Source organism: Ranitomeya variabilis, chromosome 1 (assembly GCF_051348905.1).
Source record: "Ranitomeya variabilis isolate aRanVar5 chromosome 1, aRanVar5.hap1, whole genome shotgun sequence".
In the NCBI taxonomy this organism is placed as follows: domain Eukaryota; kingdom Metazoa; phylum Chordata; class Amphibia; order Anura; family Dendrobatidae; genus Ranitomeya; species Ranitomeya variabilis.
The window spans coordinates 221,727,489-221,739,811 of record NC_135232.1 but is presented as its reverse complement, the minus strand read 5'-3'; the positions used below and the strand labels follow the sequence as shown (position 1 = coordinate 221,739,811).

The window sequence follows — 12,323 nt, the reverse complement described above, 5'->3', positions numbered from 1 at the left end:
ATCAGTAAAGCACTTGCAGATCTGAGTGTTTAGATCGGGGGGGCAATTAATTTTCCTGAGGGGCAACATGAAAGATAGTGACTGTTGTGGAGGGCTGAACCAATAGGCTGAAATTAATTCTGCTCAATGTTAACATATTATTGTTTTATATTAATTGTATCACTTAATTTGGAGAAGAATTAAGTATGCTGACATACTATATACCACGAGCCCATACACAGCCTCCCTATCTTACAGTATGAGGGCAAACACAGCCCCCTTTATACTGTATATGCACCCCACACCATCACCCTGTATACAGTATGAGCCAGCACAGTCCCAATACACACAGCCCCTAAATACAGTATGAGCCCTCACCTAGCCTCTCTATATACAGTATGAGACCCCACACAGTACCCCTATCTACAGTATGAGCCTCCCACATATGCTCTTGTATATAACATGAGCCACCACATAGCCCCCTATGAGCAGTGTGAACCCCCACATAGCCTCTCTATACACAATGAGACCTCACACAGTCCCAATATACACAGCCCCTATATACAGTATGAGTTGCCACATAGCTCCGATATACAATCTGAGCCCACACACAACCCCCTATGTGAGCCCATACACAGTCCTATATACAGTATTAGCCCTCACATAGCCTCTCTATATATAGTATGAGACCCCACACAGTACCCCTTGTAAGAGGGTGACACACAGCTGTTTCCTCCGGTAGATACAGGAACCATTCTGGTAGGGAATCACTGCTGGTTTATTGGGGATTACATAAACCTTGGTAGGGTTCAGCAAAATAAACAGAACCTTGCTGGCGTAACAGTAAAACAAACAGAAACACAGTCCTTATGAGTTCATTCCATGCAGGGTTTACCTGCAGTTATCCCGCAGTCCTTTAGCTCCTCCAGGAGCTATGTGGGAGTTCCTTCTCTCCCAATACACAACCACACACTGACTCTCATGGCCAGGTATTTATCACCCATGTGATGGTCACATGACCTTGACCTCACACAGGTCCTGTCAGGACATGCATGTGGAGATACAGTGGACCTCCGCCCACCCACTCTATGAAGGTCCAAATATAGGTTCCTATTAATCCTCTCAGCACTTGGCATGCTGGAGGCAAAAAAAACACTCTGGTTTTACATCACTGATCACAATATGTGCAGTGACACATATCTCCCTTCACATACTATGCCAGTGACTCTGTCACACCCCATACACAGTATGAGCCTCCACATAGGCTCTTATATACAGTATGAACCACCACATAGCCCCTATGAACAGTGTGAAGCCCCACATAGCCTATCTATACAGTATGAGACCTCACATAGCCTCTGTATATACTTTATGAGACACACACAGTACCCCTGGAATGAGCCCCACTTCAGCACCCCGTCTGACGTCACTATTACGTCAGAGTGTCACGTGATAGGTCTCTACACTTGCACCAACATGACGTTTTGCACTCCCTGGGGACACGTAAGGTCAGCTTGGCACAGTTTTACACAGACACCCCCTGTCCACACGGGCCCAGGGAGGCATGGGGAGTGAGAGGATGTGGCCCACGCAGTCACAGACGTGGCACCACACTCGCTCACAACCCTGAAAGGCTCAGAGGCCCCTTTCACTTGCCACCAATTCCTCGTTAGATATAAGCACAGTCGGTTAACAGGATTATATCGGACCAGAAGCCAGCCCCGGTAGCATGGAAAGTTAAAACTGAGAACACGGAGCAGGCCTTAAGGGCACATTAGACAAAACACTATATACACAATGGTTTGTCATATACAATGGTCAGATATGCAAATACAGGTGGTAGTACAAAAGTATAAGGAGAAGATACAAAACACAGTCACCAGCTTGATGTTCAGCCGTTGGATGCTACTAGATGTTCTACGTATTGCCATACCCCTGGGTGCCATTTTCTACATCTTCCAGATACAGCTTAGCATACAGTAAACATTAGGCATTTTTGGAAAGGTGCCAATAATTTTGTCTGGCCCATTTTGGGGGTTTTGTGTGCAATGATGTCTAATTTGCCTTTTTTATCTTTTTTTTGTAGTGTTGTTCCAATACATTCAAAGGAAATAAACATATAACAAAACATGTCATTGCAATAATTTTTTTAGAGAAATACTTAATTTTCTGGAACAATTTTAAGTGTTCACTCTTTCGGCCATGATTGTACACGCAATTTCATGGCGAGTTTTGACTTGACAGGTTCCCTTTAACCCCTTTCCAACACTGAGCCCACATCTTTTCGGGCACATGTCAGCTGTTTTGAACACCTGACATGTGCCTCCTACAGCCGCGGGTGGAATCGCAATCCACCCGCAGTTGTTAACTAGTTAAATACCGCTGTCAAACTCTGACATCAGAATGTAACATGCGCTTCTGGCAAGAGTGCCGGTAATGACGCCCATCGGCACCGGTGTCACCTGACCGCGGTTTGCTGATGGGTTGGCAAGACAATCAGAGGTCTCCAGCAGACCACTACGGTTGTCACTGCCGGATTTACTTGAGCGCCGCCTGGTGGTTGGCGCTCATAGCAAGTGAGCAATTCTGCTACATACAGGCGTTCTGATCATCACCTGTATGTATCAGAGCCGATCGGATTATGCAGCTTCTAGTCTCCCATGGAGACTATTGAAGGATGCAAAAAGTAAACAAAAAAGTTTTTTAAAAATATAAAAGTTCAAATTACCCCCCTTTTGACCCATTCAAAATAAAACAATAAAAAAATCAATCATAGACATATTTGGTATCGCCGAGTTCAGAATTGCCCAATCTATCTGCGGCGCCCCAGGGTCCTGGTCGTCGCAGTGGTATTGTTTCCCTCTCGGGGAGAGTGATGCTACATTTGGAGTCAAAGAAGGATAACTGCATCCAGGTATCAAACATGCAACATATTTCACACTCCAGGCCACCGGGGGAGCTTCTGCTCCTATTTATTAGGTCACTCCCCATAGATATATAACTGGTAGTCTGTAGGGAAAGTTAGTTTTTAGTTCTTGGCAGAGCTCCAGACAGGAGTTCTGTTAGAACGTTCCAGACTTGAGTCTGAGGTGGACAGAGGGTCCAAAGGAGCTGTGCATGCCCTTAGAGCTGCAGCTCCCAGAAAGAGATATTCAGAAGGCAGAATTGTATTGCAGCGAGCGTGAAAGGAGAGGAAGCAAAAGGAGAGGATACCAGAAGAGGACCAGCCCTACACAGGCTGCCTCCTTCTGAGGTGCAGGATTCCGATAGCCGGAACACCGAGGGAGTAAGGACCTTTATGTTTTGCTCCAGAGACCGGCAGGACAGTTAATTTCACGTTACCTGTCCGCCCTACACCCAGGAGGCACGGTGGCACCCCTTAGAGGCTGGGGCATGATAGAGTCCCTATAAACCGCCTCAAGCCACCAGTCATACGGGGTTGTCCTATCCATCTGGGGGACAGAGAAAGACAGAACATCTACAACAGTTGTGAGGACCTTATGAGAAGCTTAGCAGTAAGGGACTACAACACCACGGCGCTAGAGGAAGGCTTTTATTTCCACCTGTACAAGGGGACTCTGGACTTGCCTCCAAACCGGCCGGACTCTGCCTGCCCTGTGATCTGGTGCCCTGGACTGTGGATGCTGAAGTCTTCAGTAAAGGTAAAGAGACTGCAACCTTGTGTCCTCGTTCTTCACTGCGCCTCTCACCATACCACCATCTATACACTGGGAAGCCCTGGGGACATACTTCACCCTGGAAGGTATACCCTCTAGCTGCCATAACATCACCCCAGCGGACCCCTAAGCAGCGTCGGTCACTCTGACCGAATACTACAGGTGGCGTCACGAACATTTCCTCTTTAAAGACCTTTCCCTTTTACACGGACGTCCCAGGGCCACAAACCGAGTCAGCCACCGTGACATTGCCCTGTGAACCCAAGGATCCGGTACCGAGTACCCCACTGTCACATGGGGCGCTCCATATCAATATAAAAAAGAATTAATCCGATCGTGAAACAGCGTAAAGAGAAAAAAGTGAAACCGCCACAATTACATTTTTGGTTGCTGCAACATTACATTAAAATGCAATAATGGGCGATCAAAAGATCATATCTGCACCACAATGGTATCATTAAAAACGTCAGCTCGGCACACAAAAAATAAGCCCTCACCCAACCCGAGATCATGAAAAATGGAGACGCTGTGGGTATTGGAAAATGGCGCAATTTTTTTTTTAACAAAGTTTGGATTTTTTTTTACCACTCAAATAAAAAAGAACCTAGACATGTTTGATGTCTGTGAACTTGTAATGACCTGGAGAATCATAATGGCAGATCAGTTTTAGCATTTGGTGAACATGGCAAAACAAACCTGTGGGATTGCACTTTTTTTGCAATTTCACCGCACTTTGATTTTTTTTCCCCCATTTTACAGTACACTATATGTTAAAACCAATGGTGTCGTTCAAAAGTACAACTCGTCCCGCAAACAACAAGCCCTCACATGGTTAAATTAAAAAGTTATTGCTCTGGGAAGAAGGGGAGCAAAAAACTAAAATGCAAAAAACTAAAATACCTCTGGTGTTAAGGGGTTAATATGTTCCTCTGAATGAGCCCTTAGGCATCGGATGCCATATACTAGTGACCCTCAGCTCCGGCTCTGCTGCCAGTGACCCGAGTGTCATGTGTCTGTGCTCCGAGTGTCGTGTGTCTGTGCTCCGAGTGTCGTGTGTCTGTGCTCCGAGTGTCGTGTGTCTGTGCTCCGAGTGTCATGTGTCTGTGCTCCGAGTGTCATGTGTCTGTGCTCCGAGTGTCATGTGTCTGTGCTCCGAGTGTCATGTGTCTGTGCTCCGAGTGTCATGTGTCTGTGCTCCGAGTGTCATGTGTCTGTGCTCCGAGTGTCATGTGTCTGTGCTCCGAGTGTCATGTGTCTGTGCTCCGAGTGTCATGTGTCTGTGCTCCGAGTGTCATGTGTCTGTGCTCCGAGTGTCATGTGTCTGTGCTCCGAGTGTCATGTGTCTGTGCTCCGAGTGTCATGTGTCTGTGCTCCGAGCCTCTCTCCATCTCCTCCATTGCCGGGGTCAGCGTATATTGTCTCCCTCGCACCTACAGGCCTATATGGGTGGGGGGCGCCGAGACTCGGCTCAGTGACAATTGCAGCATGATGTGATTTCACTCACACACTGAAAACGCCGAGATAAAATACGCTGATGGGAGCTGCCCCATAGAGGAACACTGGTCATGTGACCCCGGCCTTACATTGCGGTCCAGAGAGAATCCGCTGTATGACCCAACTGCTCACATTGCCGCTCATGAGGCGCCGAAGAGAATCACAATGGCGTTAATGACAGGAGAAGATGGGGATTCGGACAGGCGCAGACATAACATTGGTGCAACTTCTGCAGTTAATAAATAAATAAATAAATAAAAAAAAAAATCTGGTGTTTAAGGGGTTAACTTTTCCTCACATTGAAGCAAAAAGACAAACTTCCCCCAAATCAGGCAAAGAAGCCGATTGGTCTAATTAAATAGAGCGCCCCCTGTTGACGGCCAATGCTCTAGGAGCCTTAGGTTTCGCCAAACCGGCAGCTGAGGAGTTAATGTCATTGCGCTCAGGGAAAACGCAGTGATTGGGCCAATCAGAGCGGTCCTTACATCCGCGCACATCTGGGCCACTCAGCAGCGCGCTAGGAGCCGGGGGACGATACAATGGGGGAAGTCCGGAGCAGCCAATCATCGGGCGACCTCCACGAGCGGCTGGAAGTGCTGCCCTGGCAGGGTGAGATGCTCGGTGTGCCCGGCTGCCAGTCACCAGGGAGGCAGGTAAGAGCGGAGCACTGCCGGCTGCGTCCCTCCCTCCCGGTAGACGGTGATGCCCGGCCGCTTTCTGTAGGCTGTGCCTCTCTGACTTCTCCTCGCATCCAGCTGCATCTTCTTAAAGTGACCGCACACCTTAGAGGGAATCCGGGCAGAGCTGGAGCAGCAGCACCTTGTACACAGTGGACATGTCGGCTAGTGTGGGCTGGTGGTGCAGGACTGAGGGTGAGGAGTTGGGCAGAGTTCACACCAATGGTGGCTTATGGTGCCCAGGATTAGTGCTGCGGGTAGTATGCATCCCCTCATGGGGTTCTGCCAGTGCATGCTGGGAGTTGTAGTTCAGCAGCAGAAGGCTGCTACTAGTCGATGGCGTCAGTGTGGTCTTCAGTTTCCATTTTTGGGGGATTGGACCCGTTTCATCATCTATGTAATGTGTGTTCTGGCCATTATGCCCCAGGATGGTGACAGACGTGTACGGAGGAGCCTGGCCGCCCACTCCAGGCTGGCACGCCGGGTATCGCTGGTTGCTAGGAGCTGCTGCGGGCTGGAGGTCGGTGCTGATGGTGTTAGGGTGTCCTGCCTGGGGGGGTCATAGGGAATTGTAGCCAGATGCTGCGGGAATCACTGGTGTCTGGGAGGGAAATCACCGGAAAAGAGACAGGAGTGGGAAACGCAGAAATAGATCCAGGGCGGAAAAATCCTTCCTGAAGCCGTGGGAACTGTCTGCCAACGGGGTCTATCTGCTGCTGGCAAAGGAGATAAGGCTGGTATGGAAAACGCGCACTGTATGTCGTAGCCCTAGGACACGGTTAACCCTATAAACTGCAGACACTTGAAGATGTAGTGTTTCCTATTAAAATAATGTTTTCTCCCAGCTGTTAACATCACACACTGGGGAGTGGGTTAACATCACACACTGTAAGGATTCTCCTGTGCTGGTGCCAATAGCCAGTTGTCATGTGACTATAAGTATGCTATTTGCATACTCCCAGACACATTCCAAGTAGACATGTCTGGCCTCTCTCAATGCACTGTTATTGAGCGACGCTGAGAACGTCTAGTCGGCATGTGACTGCATGTATACAAATCACGTATTTGTGATCACGCTCTCAGCTCTATAGAATCCTCACAGTGTGCAGTGTGCTCGATGTGAGTACAACCCCTGGCAAAAATTATGGAATCATGAAAAACAAACAAAAAACCACTCCGACACATCACTAGTATTTTGTTGTACCACCTCTGGCTTTTATAACAGCTTGCAGTCTCTGAGGCATGGACTAAGTAGGCGGAGCTAGAGGTGGAGGTGCGGCTAAGGGCGGGGCTTCACGGAGGAAGTGCGCAGCCCTCCGCAGCTCCAACAAACGCTAATGTGAAACCAGCCTTAATGAGTGCCAAACAGTACTCTTCATCAGTCTGGCTCCAACTTTCTCTGATTGCTGTTGCCAGATCAGCTTTGCAGGTTGGAGCCTTGTCATGGACCATTTTCTTCAACTTCCACTAAAGATTTTCAATTGGATTGAGATCCGGACTATTTCCTTTTTTCAAGGAATGTTTTCACAGTTTTTGCTCTATGGCAGGAAGCATTATCTGTTATGATCCGGTGACCTTGGAGCCGCATGAGACTTTCTCAGGAGTAGGTGGAACCTGTACTGACCGCAAACCCTAAACTGTCACCGTAACTAGAAGTAGCCGTGGGGTGTACCTAACACATCCTAGACACCTCGACACAGCCGGAGGACTAAATACCCCTATAGATGGAAATGGGAATTCTATCTTGCCTCAGAGCAGAACCCCAAAGGATAGGCAGCCCCCCACAAATATTGACTGTGAGTATTAGAGGAAAGACACACGCAGGCAGAAATCAGGATTTAGCAAAAGAGGCCACGCTAGCTAAATAGGAAAGGATAGGACAGAATACTAAGCGGTCAGTATTAAAACCCTAAAAATATCCACAGCAGATAATACAAAAATTCCACCATCTAACTAAAGACATGGAATGTATATCTGCATCTCCTGAGAATCCAACTTGACTGAAATATCCAAACACAGTCTAAGCTGGACAAGAAAAAACATTGAATAGTACTGAATTGTAAAGCACACAGCATGTGTGCTGTAGGAACAAAACCAGACACTTATCTTTGCTGATTTGGCAGCAGGGTTGGAGGAACCAGAGATGCAAAACCTCTAAGAACAATGGACAACTGGCAAGGGCTAATGAATCCTGCACACCTAAATATCCCAGTCAGAGCTGCAATCAGCAGGGACACCTGCCCAGGATTGTAACCCAGGGACAACTGCATTACTACCAACAACCACCGGAGGGAACCCAAGAGCAGAATTCACAACAATTATCATCTTGAAACATGATTTCATCATCCCCAAACATCCTTTCAATTGATGGGATAAGAAAAGTGTCCAAAATATCAGCATAAACTTGTGCATTTATTGAAGATATAATGACAGCCATCTCCCCAGTGCCTTTACTGACATGCAGCCCCATATCATCAATGACTGTGGAAATGTGCATGTTCTCTTCAGGCAGTCATCTTTATAAATCTCACTGGAACGACACCAAACAAAAGTTCCAGCATCATCACCTTGCCCAATGCAGATTCGCGATTCATCACGGAATATGACTTTCATCCAGTCATCCACAGTCGACGATTGCTTTTCCTTAGCCCATTGTAACCTTGTTTTTTTCTATTTAGGTGTTAATGATGGCTTTCGTTTAGCTTTTCTGTATGTAAATCCCATTTCCTTTAGGAGGTTTCTTACAGTTTGGTCACAGACGTTGACTTCAGTTTCCACCCATTCATTCCTCATTTGTTTTGTTGTGCATTTCCTGCTTTGGAGACATATTGCTTTAAGTTTCCGGTGACGCTTTGATATCTTCCTTGGTCTACCAGTATGTTTGCCTTTAACAACCTTCCCATGTTGTTTGTATTTGGTCCAGATTTTAGACACAGCTCACTGTGAACAACCAACATCTTTTGCAACATGGCGTGATGATTTACCCTCTTTAAGAGTTTGATAATCCTCTCCTTTGTTTAAATTGACATCTCTCATGTTGGAGCCATGATTCATGTCAGTCCACTTGGTGCAACAGCTCTCCAAGATGTGATCACTCCTTTTTAGATGCAGACTAACTAGCAGATCTAATTTGATGCAGGTGTTAGTTTTGGGAATTGAAATTTAGAGGGTGATTCCATAATTTTTTTTCTTCATAATTGAGTGAGTCCATAATTTTTTTTCCCTTTGCTTGTTCTAAAAAGGAACTATTACTGACTACCAAATTTTTTTTGTTCTTGATTTCTTTTAGTGTTTATTAAAGCCAGAAAGTTGCCATTTGAAATGACTTTAGTTTTGTGCCATGTCTGTGATCTGCTTTTTTTTTTTTGTACAAAATTAAACAACTGAATGAACATCCTCCAAGGCAGGTGATTCCATAATTTTTGCCAGGGGTTGTAGTCACATGGAGTGACTACAGACTTGTAGCCAAATACCGGACAACCCCTTTAAGGATGAATTTGGAATGTAATTGACGTCAGTATTCCAAACGGCATCATTTTTAATAACTCTCTACCAATATTTGCAGGGTTGCCACTGGTTACATCCTGCCGTAGTTCTTCATGGCAGGACGAGCATGCCCATATGCATTCCCTTTATTATATGGCTTACAATACCAAGGATGTGTGCTAGAGACGTTCTGTAAGTGCAGGGTGGTGCCCTACAGCAAAAAACTCGGTCCCGCGAAGCATGGAAGACTTTACTAGCAGTGCTGCTTCTCCGCCATCTGTTCTTGGCACAATGCTTCACACACAACCTACAGTACATGAATAAAAATGGAGAAGCTGAAATGAGAGACTGAAAGTAATCAGAGGGTTGTGAAGCACAGATGGCTCAAGGGAAATGTAGCTTTTAACATTAGAAAGGGGGGAACGTAATTCACCTTCTCAGATTCTCTTCAGTGAAACCATGTAGGAGCTGCAGGGAGTCGGAAATGAGGAGAAGGTGGCACCCAGGGGCCACAAAATAAAAATGCTTCTAACACTTTAACGTGGCTGGAGTTTGGGACAAACATTGGAAAGTGTGGAAAACCATTAAAGCATTTAAGAAAGGGTTAATATTTTGTTGCTTTATTTAAAAAAAAAAAAAAAAAAATTGTCAAGTAGAAAATAGGTTTTCAATTATCAAAATTATTTAAAAGTTAAATAAAGTTTATAGGGAAAAGCCCCAAGAAGTGCTCAGGGCCATGCTTATGAGGCTGTCATTTGGTCCAGGAGACCCATGGCTGGTCCATGCAGTGCAGTCCGTAATCGGATAGCGACACACTGATGGGATTATTTACGGTATACAGTACAGACCAAAAGTTTGGACACACCTTCTCATTTAAAGATTTTTCTGTATTTTCATGACTATGAAAATTGTACATTCACACTGAAGACATCAAAACTATGAATTAACACATGTGGAATTATATACTTAACAAAAAAAGTGTGAAACAACTGAAATTATGTCTTATAATATTATTATTATTATTATTTATTGTTATAGCGCCATTTATTCCATGGCGCTTTACAAGTGAGGAGGGGTATACATAATAAAAACAAGTACAATAATCTTAAACAATACAAGTCATAACTGGTACAGGAGGAGTGAGGACCCTGCCCACGAAGGCTCACAATCTACAAGGGATGGGTGAGAATACAGTAGGTGAGGATAGAGCTGATCGTGCAGCGGTTGGTTGATCGGTGGTTACTGCAGGTTGTAGGCTTGTCGGAAGAGGTGGGTCTTCAGATTCTTTTTGAAGATTCTGATGGTAGGCGAGAGTCTGATGTGTTGTGGTAGAATGTTCTAGAGTAGGGGTGATACGCGAGAGAAATCTTGTATACGATTGTGAGAAGAGGAGATAAGAGGGGAGTAGAGAAGGAGATCTTGTGAGTTATATTCTAGGTTCTTCAAAGTAACCACCTTTTGCTTTGATGACTGCTTTGCACACTCTTGGCATTGTCTTGATGAGCTTCAAGAGGTAGTCACCGGGAATGGTTTCACTTCACAGGTGTGCCCTGTCAGGTTTAATAAGTGGGATTTCTTGCCTTATAAATGGGAATGGGACCATCAGTTGTTTTGTGGAGAAGTCTGGTGGATACACAGCTGATAGTCCTACTGAATAGACTGTTAGAATTTGTATTATGGCAAGAAAAAAGCATCTAAGTAAAGAAAAACGAGTGGCCATCATTACTTTAAGAAATGAAGGTCAGTCAGTCCGAAAAATTGGGCAAACTTTGAAAGTGTCCCCAAGTGCAGTGGGAAAAACCATCAAGTGCTACAAAGAAACTGGCTCACATGAGGACTGCCCCAGGAAAGGAAGACCAAGAGTCACCTCTGCTTCTGAGGATAAGTTTATCCGAGTCACCAGCCTCAGAAATCGCAGGTTAACAGCAGCTCAGATTAGAGACCAGGTCAATGCCACACAGAGTTCTAGCAGCAGACACATCTCTACAACAACTGTAAGGGTATGTGTCCACGTTCAGGATTGCATCATGATTTGGTCAGGATTTTACATCAGTATTTGTAAGCCAAAACCAGGAGTGGGTGATAAATGCAGAAGTGGTGCATATGTTTCTATTATACTTTTCCTCTAATTGTTCCACTCCTGGTTTTGGCTTACAAATACTGATGTAAAATCCTGACCAAATCCTGATGCAATCCTGAACGTGGACACATACCCTTAAGAGGAGACTTTGTGCAGCAAGCCTTCATGGTAAAATAGCTGCTAGGAAACCACTGCTAAGGACAGGCAACAAGCAGAAGAGACTTGTTTGGGCTAAAGAACACAAGGAATGGACATTAGACCAGTGGAAATCTGTGCTTTCTTCTGATGAGTCCAAATTTGAGATCTTTGGTTCCAACCACCGTGTCTTTGTGCGACGCAGAAAAGGTGAATGGATGGACTCTACATGCCTGGTTCCCACCGTGAAGCACGGAGGAGGAGGTGTGATGGTGTGGGGGTGCTTTGCTGGTGACACTGTTGGGGAATTTATTCAAAATTGAAGGCATACTGAACCAGCATGGCTACCACAGCATCTTGCAGCGGCATGCCATTCCATCCGGTTTGCGTTTAGTTGGACCATTATTTATATTTCAACAGGACAATGACCCCAAACACACCTCCCGGCTGTGTAAGGGCTGTTTGACCAAGAAGGAGAGTGATGGGGTGCTACGCCAGATGACTTGGTCTCCACAGTCACCAGACCTGAACCCAATCGAGATGGTTTGGGGTGAGCTGGACCGCAGAGTGAAGGCAAAAGGGCCAACAAGTGCTAAGCATCTCTGGGAACTCCTTCAAGATTGTTGGAAGACCATTCCTAGTGACTACCTCTTGAAGCTCATCAAGAGAATGCCAAGAGTGTGCAAAGCAGTCATCAAAGCAAAAGGTGGCTACTTTGAAGAACCTAGAATATAAGACATAATTTCAGTTGTTTCACACTTTTTTGTTAAGTATATAATTCCACATGTGTTAATT

At 45.6% G+C, this 12,323-nt stretch overlaps 1 protein-coding gene across 3 annotated transcripts in view; it reads left to right on the top strand.

Moving 5' to 3' along the window:
- The first annotated feature begins 5,661 nt into the window (after nucleotides 1-5,661).
- CAMKK2 (calcium/calmodulin dependent protein kinase kinase 2) overlaps nucleotides 5,662-12,323 on the top strand; it is a 141,678-nt gene continuing 135,016 nt past the window's right edge. The window contains exon 1 of one of the 3 annotated variants that reach the window (XM_077292941.1): nucleotides 5,662-5,803. The gene's annotated coding sequence lies outside the window, so the exon portion shown is untranslated. Of the gene's footprint in view, nucleotides 5,804-6,220; nucleotides 6,348-12,323 lie in introns of those variants that run through there. The other 2 variants (XM_077292934.1, XM_077292938.1) reach the window with 2 other exon arrangements.